We start from the raw sequence: 16,284 nt of genomic DNA on the forward strand, positions 1-16,284 counted from the left end.
GACAGCATGTCTATTTTAGGATCCAATTACACTTAATCTATATAGTCTAGCTGCCCTCCATGACACAATGCAATCTGTTCATGGAAACTTACCATTGATGTCAAAAATGAGAGGAGACTTGCTTGTTGCAGATTCGCAATGTGCTTGCTCTTTATAAGAGATATCTACATCTAGCTGACCTTTGTACTGTGTACGTAACTATGCTAGTATAGCTAGCTCAGTAACTAAGCTATCTAGCTGCTATATCAAGCCTAGCTAGCTGTTCTGACTTCATGGAGCAAGTAGGTAAGGTAGCTGAGATAAGGGGGTGCTCCAGCACCCTGAGCACCCGTGCTTCCTACGCCACTGCTACTGCACTAGAAGACTGGGCAATCTTCTTTTCTAAGTCCGAATACTTTTTTTGTAGATCCAGTTCTAGCTTTGCAGTAAGCCCTTGCTGGATAAAGAGAGCGTGTTGGCTAGATGTCCTATTTGATAGAGCGACTTCCAATGGGAGTAGACATTGATGAAACACCATGGTTGAAGTTTGGGGTTTGCTGGTGAGAGGCCATGGGAGTTACAAAGCCATTTGGTGTGTTGAATGATGATAATTGCAACTGATTAGTCACTGAGCTATCACTTCTGTACATTGCCTTTTCTTTTCAACTACAACTAGCGCACAATACTGCAGGCCACATGTGTGCTGAGCTGGACCCACTAATTTGAGATCTCAGAACAGACCAATTGGAGCAGATATTGGTATTGAGCAATAGCCAGATACAGTGTATAATCTCATAACTTTTTTTCTTCAGTCTTTCTACTACCTCTCTGCAAAACCTGATGCTCTGAATCCAACTCTTTCCACCAAAGCGCTGCAGCCGCCATTACCTTACTTTCCCCAATTTAGCAATCTTTGAGTGGGCGTTTCTCATTACTGCTGTTTTACAACTTCGAGTTTCCAACGCGCATAACTCAGGCATGGAACAAGATATGTGCACACTAAGCATATCAAGGCGTAGGCAATTCTTTGCTCTGTCATCTGCTATATAGATTGCAAAAATTATAGCTTGCGCCAATTGGTCTGTTTTCCCAGAGCCTGTCACAATTGTTGCACAGTATGGACTATTAGCTGAGGCTGAAGGATCATCAACTAGCCATGGACTCCTGAAGAGACAAAATAAAAAGCGAAAACGCAAACAAAGAAAAGCAAGAGCCACAAAAATTGTTCCGGATCCAAATGAACTTGATTGAAGTCAAAAAGTACAAAGGAATGGAATGGCATGCACATTTTGGGATCGATGGCAATAGGAGAAGTACCATCACCGAAGGTACACATCATAGACGCAGCTTCTCTTCACGATCCAACCATTGATAGCAAGCCTACAGAAGTGTACATAGGAAGGGGCTCTTAGTATAAAAGTTGATGTGACCAATGAAGCAGCAATCCTCTCATTACTGAATCTTCCAGGAATGTGTACTTCATCACTTCCTTATCGTATAGTTCTTCGTATTGGTTTTGAAACCCGATTCAATAGCCCTGAGACCTGGTTTGTAGTCAAATTGTGGATGCAGTGCAGTATCTTCATGATAATGTAAAAGTCATCCACAACAACCTCAAAGGGAACAATACAACTTTGCCTTCGCAAGAGGCCTCGTCTTCTCCTGTAAGTGTTCTACCATCACCTCATCATATTGTCGTAATTAACTTTGGAAAAGCAGAAAGTATGTCAAATGCAAAGAGATACGAGGCTCAGTACTTGACAAAGTATCCTCAGCATTCCCATTCCTCTAGTCATGGCTAACTCGTATATCTCCTCAATCATTCTTTTTACTTGGTCTTCAATATCTGGGTATATTTCCACCTGCAAAGGTACTTGCAAAGTGGGTGAAGTGGGTGTGCATGAGTCAGAACCATACAAACCATGGAAGAGGCGGTAGCAACAAAAGATCAGCTGTAATCAGGTCTTGCTTCCTAAGCAGAGAACAAGCTCGAACAAAAAGAAGCCAGCATTGTAAAATAATGGTCATTCGGTAAAATATCTTTGAGTACCACGGGTGAAAATAGAGTTATCCAATTGCTCCACTGTGTACCCACTTGCTATATTTGCTGGAACTCTACCAACGTTAATTGGCGTACGGAATTTGCTAATTTTACTTTCAATTTGTGCATTGTCAATCCATACTTTGAACATATGCTTCCCAGTTCCAAGAAATAGGTTATGCATAGGATCAACAACTGTGTAAGACATAGGATCGAAGTAGGAATATCATACACCATGCCTTGATTCAGCTCTTTGCTTAGCAGAGGGATTTGATAGAGGGATTTGATTCTTTCGATATCAGTGAACAACATTCTCTAGGTGCTTGTTTGTACGAACATGCCATGTCTCTCGATCAAACCCGGATTTCTGACCACCTCAGTTTTCTGACCACCTGGTGTTGGTACCATCTCAAACTCGGTCTGGATGCAACTTTGTCGAATAAAAGCGAGCAAAACGAAATTTGCCACTACTTCAGCTGCAAATACGTATCTTGATTACGTATTTTCAGCTTAAGTGATCCCTATTCTGTATAGGGTCAAGAAAGAACTGGTTGTTGACTGACTATACTCCACCCTATACTCCACCCTGGCTTCTTTGCTGTGATCCCGCTGTGATCCCAGTCATGGTGATCCCAGTCATGTCTCATGTACGTTGTTGTTTAGTTTTATTGCTCTTGAGTTGCTGTGCTAGCTACATGCACTGCCATTATCACTCCTTTACTATTATCACTCCTTTACTATCATGTCACCAGCCAAGGGTTTGCACTTTAGTGCTCTAGTTAAAAATAGACTACGTATTTGCAGTTGAAGGGATCCCGTACCAGGAATAATGGAAAAGGGTCTCTAAAGTAGAAACCTAGAATTGTGACTGCTTCTTTGCTTGGTCTCTAAGACTCCACAGTGCATGTGCTAAACCCTCAGCTTCGTTGTCGGAGCAAAAGCTGAACTTGCACGTTGACCTGGTATTATTTGCAGCTGAAGTGCAAGTACAACAAGTACAAGCACTTGTACGTACAATGGAGTAGAAAGCTACTTTTTTGTTGTCTTCTTTGCTGGTCTTCTGTTCTCAAATGTGCCTCCAGTCAGTCTGGTTTAGTTTTATTGCTCCCGAGTTTTGCTCCCGAGTTGCAGTCATTTATAAGCATGTCACTAGCTGAGGGTTTGCACTTAGTGCATGTCCTGTGTCACTGTATTATAACGATGTGCATAAGGTAGAGGCTGGTGACGGGTTCCTGGAATGCAGTAGCAACAACAAAGGAAGGTGACACTGTGTACAAGTTGTTCCTTGAAGGTAGTATGGGCTTCCTTCACGAATTCGAGGTGAAAACATGAGGATTGCATCGTGGCTTGTAACGAAGCAGTGGCCACAATCGAAGGATTGAACGTCTTTGAACGTCTTTGGAATGACATGCATAAAGCGTCACAAAGCTTATTTCTTGGAAAGCCCGTACATGTGCATGCTCTTCACTTTGTTTATCTTCCACGAATACGGAAAGGTAGTTCACTGAAGCCTGGAAGCATTCGTACATGTCACCATATTTGTATTTGGCTGTCCGGTATTCTGGTCTGATGATGTAGACAACAGGTATGGAGGTGATGAGGATGACTATATTGGAGTCGTGTTGAAGTACCGAGATCAAGGGTAGAGTTGTCTACTGAACAGATACACAAAATTAATATGAAAGACTTATTCAAAGTTGAATGAGAATGTAATATGTACGTGTACATGTGCATTCCTCCTCTGTACATTCCTCCTCTGTACCAAGCATGCGACATTAAAAATGCTTTTATTGGAACAACAGTTATTGTCAATGATTTATCAATTTTTAACAATGAATGAGTTTAATTGAAGTCCTTTCAAGATGGACGCAGCACAAAACACAGTGTTCATGTTGACGAATCATGTTGGCAAGTTAATTTCCGAAACAAATTCCACGGATAACTCTAGTGAAGGCTCGCAAGTAGGTCTTCGGGCTAACCCTTCCAAGCAATTCTAGCCCGGTACTGCCTGTACAAAATCTGAGGAACAGTCGAAGGTCTTCACGAGAAAGGCAAATAACCAAGTATACGTTCTTCACTCGCTGTTTTTCCCTCCTCGTTTTCCAGCATATTCAGAGGAAACACTGAGCGCCCTGCCCTGTAGATGGACAAAATTCCAGCAACACTGACTTGCTGCCAAAAAGGGACATGAATTGTTGGAATCCATTATGGATAGCAACAGATAGCAACAGCTGGCTTCAAAATTAGCAATTTGAATCAGCATTTATTTGCTTGAGCTTTGCACTGAATGCATGGATACTCTTTCAGTTGTTCGCTGTCAGCTTCATGAGCTATCCACGAACGATTCAGTTAGGATGGGATCGGCATACATTCTGGGATCGGCATACATTCCAAGAATGAATGCTATTTGCAATGGTAAAACTCCAGAAGCGAGGTAGGGATTATCGTCCCAATGGTTGAAAATGTTTTAAGATCGATTTGAGGAGGTGAAAGCAAGATTCGTTGCCATCAAACATGTTGCGATACATTGCATCGCAACATTGCTTCAAAAAAGCTTGAGAACATAATATATCTATGCCATTTCTCTTAGCAATGTGCATGTGCGAGTGCACTGACTCGAATATATTGGTGCGGACAACCTGGTGAGTACTTGTTGTTAAGTCACCATGGCCTGAAAAGAAATAACTGTATAATAAGTTTCTATCTGAACAGTCAATCAGCGAAGGACGATTACTTCAGAGGTAAGTTTTTTGTGTGTATGATTATAGCGATGATATTTTTAGCTTGCTGGTACATGGCTGATATACTAGGCTTACTTGGTCTGGTTCCAGTGTGCCTACTCAGGCCAGCAATTATTGCAGCCATGCCCACGATTTTTAATGTTTTGTGTGTAGTATTTTGTGTGTACTAAACCTTTCAGCTCTAAATTATTAGTGTAGAGTAAAGCATGGAAATTCAAGCTACATGAAAATCCGGACGATTTATACTAACTACCTTGGTATCAGCTTCACAGCTTTCTTCACAATGAGGTAATGAGCATGCTAAAATAAACGTGCGATAATTGCATTTTCGGAATCAATTAGAGTTTGCCATCAGCTTTTTCATGTACCTTTAGCTGAGCAGAAACAGCTGCACTGCTGCACAAAACTTGCTGAGAAGTTTTCGCACAAAAAGTGCTAGGTCAGCAGCAAGGTGCGGCTAGCCCTCGATAATTGACTTGTAGCTGACCTAGCAGTTTTGTGTTTCTGCTCAGCTAAAGATGTAAAGTGGACATGACATGGACATGACAGAAAAATTTAGCTAATTCAACTCGAAATTGCTCTCCGAAAAAATACAATTATCGCACGTTTATTTTGCATGCTCATTACCTCATTATGAAGAAAAGAAAAAGAAAGCTGTGAAGCAGGTATGTTTCTCTTTAGTTTCTGCATAGCTCTTGTTTCATGTAGCTTGAATTTCCATCCTTTACTCTAGTAGGTAGTTTAAATAGGTAGTTTAAAGCAATCGGGAGGGAGGAGGGAGCTGTTCATTCAGCCAAAGGTGAGATTTTGCAAAAAACCTAGTTTTCTAGCTGTTAATTTTGTAAAAGCTAATAACTTACTAGTACCATGCTTCCTCCCGATTCCGATTGAATAGTCTGCACAAACCTTTGAACTACCTACTACACTAAAAATTTAGAGCTGAAAGGAAGGTTTAGACCTCCGGAATTAGAGATAAGTAAATAAGTAGCTAAACCAATTTTTTACACATAATTGCTGGTCCCAGTCCTTAACCTACCTTGGAGTATGCACGCTCAGCATCGGTGCATGTAAGGGGTCATTGCTTAGTTTATTATCAGCTGTGAAGAATGCTGGAATTTTGTCTTCAATCGGAGATCGGAAAGTTTGGGCTGGTGAGATGGTGAGAGGCAGGCCAGGAATGTAACTGTGCACACGTGCGTGTGCATGTGCATCTGTATGTGTACACACGCGCTTGTGTGTGTTGTGCGTGCACATACATTCATGTGTATTGGTGCGCACGTGTGTGCGTGCACATACATTCATGTGTATTGGTGCGCACGTGTGCACATACATTCATGTGTATTGGTGCGCACATGTGTGTGTGCGCTGTCCAAGCTGCGACTGTTCATTGAGGAAAGTGATCAGAACCTCAAGTATCTGGGCCTCCTGGCCATGGCCAAGATACTCAAGGCACAGCCAAAGATAGTCCAAGTCGGCATGTGTAAAATAGTAGTACTTTATACCATGCTGTACTTTATACCATGCTACCAATTTACATTATCAGTGCTGCTTAAAAATTAATTGTTACGCCTAGGCTTCACAATGTACAGACGATTTCTGGTTGGCACAAGTTAAAAGTTACTCCACACACTGTGTGTTTCTCCCTACCCTGCTAACCTACTAATGCAAATGCAATGGCGATCCTACACAATGCATATCACACACAAGCCAAGCTGGGAAACGTAACACATTATGTTGATATCAAGTAAAACAGTGTAAAACAGTATACTCATAAACCACTCCACTCATAAACCCAACAATCATAATTGCCTTTGCTTTCCTCTAAAAATTGCTTTCCTCTAAAAAGTTGACTCTGAAGAAATGGACAGAGCAACCACACTAATTATGCCTGTGTTCTTCCGATTTGTAGATACCTTGACTCCGACAGTCTTACAAGAGCAACCACACTAATTATGCGTAAGACATTATTCTTCGATACCTTGACTCTGAAGAAATGGACAGTCGCACTCCAGCTTTGTAAAGATACTTTATTAAGATCTCATGAGGCAGTAACAACAGTATACACCACAAACAATCTTGGAAGACAGAGTAATGAACTTATAACTTGTGATAGTCTTATTTTTATTAGTCTTTGTCTTGTAGCTTGTGTTTCATTATTTACATCCATTCTTGATCTTCAGTGTTCTTGCACTTTGAACTGCATGATTAAATTAAAAAGTTCATTATAGCAGTATTTAACCCTTTCCCGGCTTTAATTAAAACAAAATAATACAGAATTAATACATGTTTTTCTTTAAAAATCCATATCTTATGAACCATACATTAAAATCACTCGTAACTATTTCCTACAGGTAGCCCAGACCCCAGGGGTACCATGACATCATCATCGTTACCTAGCAACTGACCACCCCCAACTAATTAGCGATTGTTTACAAACATTCACAATTATGTACACAAACAATATTATACGAAGGCACAAAGTGCTATAGACACTAAGTAAGTGTTCTCAATGTTCTCACGGTGACATAGTTCGATCAGGATCTGCCGAAACTTCTCTGCGAGGTCGTATCAGCAGACGCCCTTTTCCCGGGAAACGTTCTTCACCCACACACGTTTACAAGTTCAATGGTGGCTCATGATATCCACTGCTGTACTAACTAGCCTAAGCAAACATATACTGAAGCTATCCTGAAGCTATCAGTATACAGTATGTTTTACAAATGCTACTCTAGACTTACCAGATCCAGAAACTTGGTCCAGCTCCTTCAGGCTCCTCAGGCTCTTTATTTTTTAGCTTGAGGTAGCTTCCTACCTAGCTATGATCCCAGTCACTGTCCTCTCACTCTACAAGGCCATGAGGATTGATATTCTCACTGTCTAGCAGCTCTAGAACCCCACTGAGGTTGTACTACGAAGATCTTGAAGTCATCATCAAACGGTCACTTTTCTTTCGACCGTACTGCACAAAGTGTACCTCGAAGCAAGATGTTGAAAATACCACGTGAAAGAGCAGCTCAATGCGCATGTGCTGGTACCTACAGCGTGCGCATAGCTCCAACACAGCCAGCACAGCAAATTTTTGAAAAATCTCGGTCAGCTGGACGACATATGTCGTCCAAAGCCGGGAAAGGGTTAATAACTAAATATAGATCTAGCAAAATTCAAGACGACAAACCGTTAGATGCTACAACTTAACGGTGAAGTTCGCTACGGGAGAAGAACGGCCAGGAGGTGCCCGTTAAAGTGGTCCCATTACGAGGTTCCGTATTATACGTTAACGGACCCGTTTAATTACCTGAATGTGCGTGCACGTTGCCCGTTTATGACTAGCGCTTTTGCTGTGAGAGCTGTGCCGTTCAATCGAGGTTCTTGATGCTCTAACTCTTCATCTTCAATTCATCGCTATTCATTTCCTGTGTACAAAGGGTAATATTATACAAAGGGTAATATTAATAAATTCTCTCATACCCACCCAAGAATTACTTATACGATGCCTCATTACCACTCAGAGCATGAGCATGTTCATCAGCTTCCTGCATGGATGTATTCAGTCAAAATAATTACATTATTCAGTGTGAAGTACACTTACATTTGGGTCACACTGGGTCAACAGGATCTGGAGAATCAGAGTCATCATCGTCCATGTCCATAGAGAAACTATAGCTAGCTATGTATGAACAACAACTGTGTATCAGCTAAAAGCTACTGCTTACTTTCTTCAGCGAAGAACACAGCAGCATCTAAAACTCATCAACGTTTAGTATCCTGATCAAAATATTGCTAAGAGTATTGCAGAGGTTCTTGATTGCACTTACGGCTTGTTATAATTGGAAATAGGGTGGGGCCTGGCATGGATAATTGGTCTTGCAGGGTGCAGCTACAAAGGTCATAAAAGGCGCCAAACTTTTTCACACAAAATGTCTGGAGGTCGAGGATCAGGAGCTGGTGGTGCTGCAGTAGACGTAGATGCATATGCAGTGGTGTTATGCAGTGGTGTTACACCAAGAAGACGTCAGAGAACAACCAAGGGAGATATCAAGCCAATGCTGCACGTTCAGAATCACAACATTACATTACATGCCACGCCAGGGTTTTTTTGACGTCTTCTTCTTCATCTCGACAGTGACATTGACAATGAAGATGGTTTTGATAACTGATTCGACTGAGTTAGGCCTCTTATCTGCTTATGGTCCAAATGAAAGAAGACGACCAATTGGACACCCACACCTCCTGCTAGTGGTTTTCCCCTGCCAGTGGTTTTCCCCTGTTAGTGAAACTACTGGACGCCAAATAGGCAGACCCGGCCACAGACTGATATAATATCACTCCTACAACAACAACAAGGAATGCTAGAATGCTAAAGACAGTTCTAGCACAGCAAAAACACATGGAGGAACAAGTCTACCTTTCATCTGGAAGCGATGGTCACAAGCAGAAAGCCAGGGTCACCAGACAGCAGTTTATGTACATCTGTACATCATCTACAGCCGCTTACGATGCCTTCAAGATGATTTTTTACCACACGAGAGGTGTGCTATAATTATTAACCATACTTTCGTTTTTTACCTTGTCAGAACATAATCAGCTGGTAAAGAGTCAGCTGGTTAAAAACTTCTGTAAGGATCAAGTTAAACGTAAGTATTTATTTAATCACATGCTTGAAAATTTCCCTGGTTGTATATATACTGTACAGATGCAGTTCAGCGGCAGATCAGGCCACAGTGGTCTCTCGATCAAAAAGAAAACAGCGCAGAACTTATTGAGGCCAAAGCTAAACAAAGTCGGTGGCTCGGTGTGCATGCGCAAGCGAGGTATACGGTAGTGTGTTTGTGTGTCTGTCTGTGTGTGTAGAGTGCTGCTCAAGGATAAATGAAGTGGTTTTCTAGCCATGTTTTCTTGGATTGTTTTCTTGGATTTGCAAAATAATGCTTCGTTCTCTAGCTTACTTGGAATGCTCAGTGCGAAGCGAAACTTGTCCATGTAGTGTTACTACTACTTAGCAGTTAGCTCTGCACTAGAACGCTAGCTATTGGTAGCTGCAAGAGTGATAAAAGAGCTGCTACTCTTAGCAACGATCACGGTCGATCATTTCCCGTACAACGCAAGCTAAGCATGTGGTATAGCTTCACCGAGGCATCAGCACCCGCGGTGATTTCATTTAAATTTAGTATCATTACACACACACCCTTCACACCCCCTTAGAAATATCAAAACCGGAAATTAATTGTTAAGCCGGCTGAACTCAAGCAAGGTTACTCATCACAGAGGAATCAGATGACAGTGATGATCCAGCTGTGATCATTGAACAGCTTAGCCTCCTTCATAAGGCCTCAAAAAGGAGGCCTGCTACTGACTGTTTGCGCATGCGCAAAATTATTGGATAATTTCCCCGTAATGTTTCCCATTAAACTGACATTTTACCCGAAAAATATCATATACACACAATATACACACAAAGAACACTACATACACAGAGCTATTAGCTAGCTAGCTAGAGACAGAGCTGTACGTTTGGTTGCAGCATGCTATTTCTTCCAAGGTTAAAGGTTAGTGTGTCAGATGGGCGTGGCCTGTCCATATAGGCTATTGTCAGCCTTCTCTCCGTTCAGACGATTGCCATCCATCCACACTGTTGCAGGCTGTGAGTCCTTTGTTAACATAGCAGGCTAAGGGTAGCTATCTTCACAATCGCACTTCTCCACTTCCGTTCGTTGTGACGTTATGGCGTTATGGTTTTACTGAGCATTATACAATGATATCCGGAGTCTCCAGTTTCTGGGGATTATGTGGCGCATGCGCAAACAGTCCGAGGAAGAGCGGCCTGGGATCGAGGCGAACAGTTAAAATCCCACTTTTTACCATGTAGTTTTGAACACTCTCATGATAGACCTCGATAAGAGGTACGAGGCCAAAGTAATGAAGGATGGTGGAGCAGTCATGGCGGGACAACCATCCGCAAGTGCTAATGCTCCAAAATGGGCTCACAGAAATGAGACCTGTATATCCAGATGCGAATGTTTAACAGAGGTGGTTTAATTTGACAAAACTCATTTCAGAAACTCTTATGTATCATTATCACTAACTGTATTGTTCATGCTGTTATGCAATTATTCCTGCCAAAGTCAATAATTACCTAGTTTTCAAGCAGTTCATAAGCTTGTTAATACCATGTTTTCAAGGTTTTGAGTACTAGTTTTCAAGCATTTCACGGTTTGAGTACTGCCTGTGGTTCACACAACAGTAGTAATCAAGTTTGGAAGTGTCCAATTAACAAGAATGGAAACCTGTTAGGGGAGTTTTCAAGCTGAAAACTGAAAACTATATGCTTAGTTGCTGTGTAGTTGCTGTGAGTGCCTTATGAAGTTTACCTTCCCTTTACGATATGCAAATAAAGACAAAATATAATGTGTAGATCGTGAAGATATAGAACATAATAATGTTTAGTTTTTAACATGCACATACTACATGCAGTCTTTAAATGTGTCACTGATCTTTACATGACTGTAACTTAGTCAACCGCTCAACAGTGCTGAAATCCAACCAGTTTTCCTTGGATCTCGGATTTTCGATCCCTCCATCCATCCCTCCATCCATCGAGTTCAATTCGAGTGCAATTACTGGCTGTAGTTTTCATAATGAATGGCAACAAGATCTCCAAAGATAGAACTCTTCGTTTCCCTGTGTAGACCTGGAGGGAGCATGTAGGAATGTAAACGTGTACAAATTTACAAAGCAGTGTACAAATTTGCACAATAAATATATAAATATTGCATGGTTGACTGCATATGTGCCGGAAGCCACGCCTTAGCGAACAATTTCGTGTATAGGACCATGAAAACATATAGGACCATGAAAACATATTGCGGTTAATTTACTTATTCTCTTTATACGTAATAATTTCTTATTGCAGATGCACTTACGACTGTTTCATCATCAGTTGATACTTTCAATTATTTTGTAACTGAGTAACTGAACAATAATTTATGGACAATTTATTATACAATTTATTATACAATTTATTATACAATTCGTATGTTGTTTGTACAATTAATGCTCTTATTGACAACATCACTGAGTTTCCTTTGCCTGATATTCCTTGAAAACATTTCAAATCTCCAACAGGATTCATGAAGAAGTATATACTCAAAGGAAACTTAAAGGAAACTTGAAAAATAATGCACATCAGAAACATAGGAAAGAGCACGTTTTTAAAGCTCCTATGCAGAAACTTAAAGCTACAGTATAGGATTCAGGCACAAAATTTACCCTAAATTCCATGTTTATAGCAATTCATTTATTTTGACAGAATAATCCACTTTGATATCAACACATGAATCACAATGACAAATCGTTATTCACAATGACACAATGCCAGCAGCATGTTTTGTTCAATTGTCTATAGACCAAACCCCCAGAAATCATCAAGCAAAAAGGGGTGGTTCGGTCTAGTTGAATTTTCTCCAATCACTCTGGGTAGCGTCTGCTTCATCAACTGCTTTGACTTTTTCCTCTTGGCCTTATCGTCTAACTTGAGCATGGTAGAGGCTTTACAACCATCACATAAAGAGTAGCTCCCTCAACACTTTCAGTTCCACTCTCTTCACTCGACATAAACTCCTTCACCAGTACGCCTCTCTTTTTGCTCCATGGGAATTGAAATTGTATTCAAAAAGGCAGCCATTCGAGTATCACGTTTCTGGATTATGAAAATAATGAGATTAATCACAGGTAATAAACCACTCACTCTTTTAATGCGATTTTGCCGACGTTGTTGTATGAGCTTAGTCTCATACTTTTCATACTTTCCATTATCCTTTAAGTTGATAAAAACGTCTTGCAGCATCTACATGCATGATGTCAGTGGTAAGGTATATGTAGTGTGTGCCCCAAGGATATAGTACACGCACGCACATACACACACAAATGATGTGACCAAATCTTCTCAAATCTTCTCAACTCACCTCTTACTGTTATAGCAGCCACATGTGAATTAATTGCCCTCATTTCTGACACCAGTTTTCGCAAAATATTTTGATTCACAGGGTCAGTGAAGTGTTTTCTATCATAATAATCATGAGTAACTAACTAACAGAAGGAACTTCTTACTTTGTATCAAATCCAGAGAATTCTCTCGATTCATCATCCAACAGAGCCTTGTATACTTCTCGTAGCTCATGCATGTAAAACATCATTGTACAGCAACTATAATCACCCTAACCCATGTGGGAACCTTCCTTTTCAATTTCTCACCAGAGCTGCCTGTATCTGTACTGGTCACTGGGGTATCAAGTTCTCTCCGCTCAACGACGGCATCCAATCTACCTGAGAAGCTTGCTTTCATTATTTCTTCAAGAATCTTCTGTTACGTGGGGTCGCTTCTTATTGGATGGCAGATTTTCATTGGTTTCACTGAATAACTTCTGCGATGCACAAAGCCACCTGTATCCTTCTGAGATGGTATAGCATCAACAAGTGGGATAACATCTGATTCCTCAAGGAGAGGATCTTCGGAATCGGCAGAGTTTGAGTGCAGAGATATAGCTGCCTTGCACATAGCTAGCATGGAAAGTATTACGCATGCGCGTGGATCCTCTTTTTTCAAATTAATGCCCTGCACTGCATATGATCTGGATCTGAGCTAGCTAGCTACAGATATAATTATATATAGACTCTATATATAATTATATAGATATCACTGACCATACACAAGCTTTTGTTACGATGGCTTCACTCGAAAGAAAGAGAGTTGCATTGCACAGGTATACAGTCTGTCCTCACTGTGGAAAGGAACTAAGTCACAAGAAATTCAAGGAACACGAAAGATTGTACTATTGCACTGATGCTAAGAAGTTGGATAATGACCACAGTAGTGATTTCAGTAGTATTGAAGAAGTCTGATGATTTATTTTATTATTTTATGACACCATGACCCACTTCCCACGTACCGATGCACAGAAATTGTGGATTCTGATAAAGGTATAATTATACTGACTAGGACTAGAACTATAATAATTGTTATGTTTTTTCCAATAGAACATTGGATTGAGAATGATGACGACCTGGATGAAGACCTTTGTGTAAACGATACCGTCATCCCACCTCAAGAGGTTGGCGATCTCATTGTTGATGACCCTCAAGTAAATCGTCTTATGAGCTGGATTGTTGTTCTTGTTCTTGTTGCAGTGTTTCAGACAAAATTCCGTGTCACAGATAGGCTCTGTCAGAATTTACAGGTTCAAAAGACACATGGTGACATTTATACCCGATTTCGAATCTTTTGACAAAAACGTTGCTTGCAGACAGTGTTTTTCACTCTACACATGTTGGCATGTGTACTGGCGTGATTGTTTATGATTTATCCTGTTCTATCCTGTTTTTATCCTGATGTACTATTTATCATGTGTCATACCATACATTTACGCTATTGTGTAATTCACAGGTGGTTGTTTATTCTCACATTGATCATGCATCCTTGTTTCTGGATCATTCTAGAATTATTCTGTCCATCCATTACCTTTTTAGTTGTTGGTTTTTGAGTTGCTGTCTTTGTATAGTTTGCTGGTACTATTCCCTTATTGTGAATTTACTAGATCTATATGAAATATAAAAATGTTTATTGGCAGTCAATCTCAACAATAGTAATAGTCAAGTCTGTATGGTTGCAAGAAGAATCCAACAACACATGTGTAGATAGACAGTCTGTGAAAAAGTGCTCGTTCAAATCTTTTCCAATGTCAGAAAAATGCGATACACCTCTATTGAAAACAATGCAGACACTCTCTTAGTATCTATCGACGCTCATATTGAATTCAAACTTTATGCAAGAGTGTGAGTCAACAAGGAATCAAAGACGATCTGAAGTACGCACGACGTTTATGATGGTAAATTGTGGAAAGAATTTACTAATTATAAAGAGAAGCCTTTTCTGTCTGAGCCGAATTGCTATGGACTACTTTTTGGTTCCAGCCATTTGAACATGTGACATACTCTGTTGGGGTTCTTTACATATCTGTTCTCAATCTTCCAGAAATCGTTTCAAGATAAAGAACACCATTCTTGTTGGGGTCATTCCCGGTCCAAAAGAGCCATCTTTGACAATCAATACACTAGATTTGTGGAAAGGGGTTTCCTTAAAAGTACATTCCACTGTGCTCATTTAGGAGTTTCATGTGACATACCAGCCGGGCGAAAAGTTTGTGGATTCTTAGGGCATTCAGTAAATCTTGGTTGTACTCTGTACTCGTTGTCTGCAAAACTTTTCATCAACTACATCACACCGGAATTTTGATAGGGCGTCTTGGCCAAAAAGAACTAATCAAAAACACCGTGATGAGGTGATGAACTGTAACACCCGTACAAGAAGATCAGAATTGGAGTTGAAATTAAGTTGTAGGTTTGTAGGTTTACAGTTCTCTTAGATCTCCCATACTTTGACCCAGTTCGAATGCCAATTCGAACTGGTTAAAAAATGAAATTTCCCATCCGTTATTGGTGGAGGATTGGTGTGGTATAGAACCAGTGAGATTTCCTCCATAGGAAATGCAGATTTCAGTCACAGGATATCTCACATTTCATAACAATATGAAATAACAATATGAAATAACTGCTTGAAAAGTCATGTTTCCATATTAGGAAATGTAAAATTTTAAATGGTTGAAAGTTGAATTTTTTTTGTGGCAGAAAAATCGCTGGAAAATTCAGTTTCTGCTCTCGCCTTTTCCAGATTTCGTTGTATATTTCTTAAGTTTTTTCTCTTTTCTCTTTTCTGTATTGCTCTTTCTTCTCGTTCTTCCTTCCTCATACAGTCAATTTTCTTTGTTGTATCTTGCCAACGTGGTTTCATTTTTTGCACACATATTTCTTCCCATGCTTCAGTACCACGCCTATGGATAATCTTCTTTTTCTCTCGGTATCTTTTTCGTCTCGCCTTTTTTGCTGTTGAAGACTGAATAGTTTCCTGGAATGGAGAGAGTAAAAACAGTACACTATATGTAACTACAAAGTTATATCGCCAGAAGCACACTGCCTGCCAGACTGCCCAACAGGCTAATTGCCAGTCAAGAGTACACGTACACCCCTGCCTACCAGACTGCCATAGGCTAATCGCCGGTCAGGAGTACACGTACACCCCTGCCGCCATAGGAATACACACCCTTGCCTACCAGACTGCCATAGGCTAATCGCCGGTCAAGAGCACATACACACACACTCCTGCCTACTAGACTGCCCAACAGGCTAATTGCCAGTCAGGAGTACACGTACACCCCTGCCTACCAGACTGCCATAGGCTAATCGCCGGTCAGGAGTACACGTAAACCCCTGCCTACCAGACTGCCATAGGCTAATCGCCGGTCAGGAGTACACGTAAACCCCTGCCTACCAGACTGCCATAGGCTAATCGCCGGTCAGGAGTACACGTACACCCCTGCCTACCATAGGCTAATCACCGGTCAGGAGTACACACACACACACACACCTGCCACTCACATTAAGTATAGGTACTATGCAGTTCGAGAACGCAAC

At 40.8% G+C, this 16,284-nt stretch overlaps 2 long non-coding RNA genes across 2 annotated transcripts; both read right to left on the minus strand.

Annotated features, from left to right (window-relative positions):
• Nucleotides 1-6,654: 6,654 nt before the first annotated feature.
• On the minus strand, nucleotides 6,655-9,634 carry LOC135348352 (uncharacterized). Its single transcript, XR_010398734.1, has 4 exons — nucleotides 8,351-9,634; nucleotides 8,234-8,294; nucleotides 8,057-8,174; nucleotides 6,655-6,958 (listed from the first exon to the last, which is right to left on the minus strand). It is a non-coding gene; the product is annotated as an uncharacterized LOC135348352 (long non-coding RNA).
• A 1,571-nt stretch (nucleotides 9,635-11,205) lies between these two features.
• LOC135349383 (uncharacterized) lies at nucleotides 11,206-15,719 on the minus strand. The gene is made up of 3 exons (XR_010398908.1): nucleotides 12,506-15,719; nucleotides 12,028-12,457; nucleotides 11,206-11,449 (listed from the first exon to the last, which is right to left on the minus strand). It is a non-coding gene; the product is annotated as an uncharacterized LOC135349383 (long non-coding RNA).
• Between the last annotated feature and the right edge of the window lie 565 nt (nucleotides 15,720-16,284).

This window comes from Halichondria panicea, chromosome 15 (assembly GCF_963675165.1).
Source record: "Halichondria panicea chromosome 15, odHalPani1.1, whole genome shotgun sequence".
Classification (NCBI taxonomy): domain Eukaryota; kingdom Metazoa; phylum Porifera; class Demospongiae; order Suberitida; family Halichondriidae; genus Halichondria; species Halichondria panicea.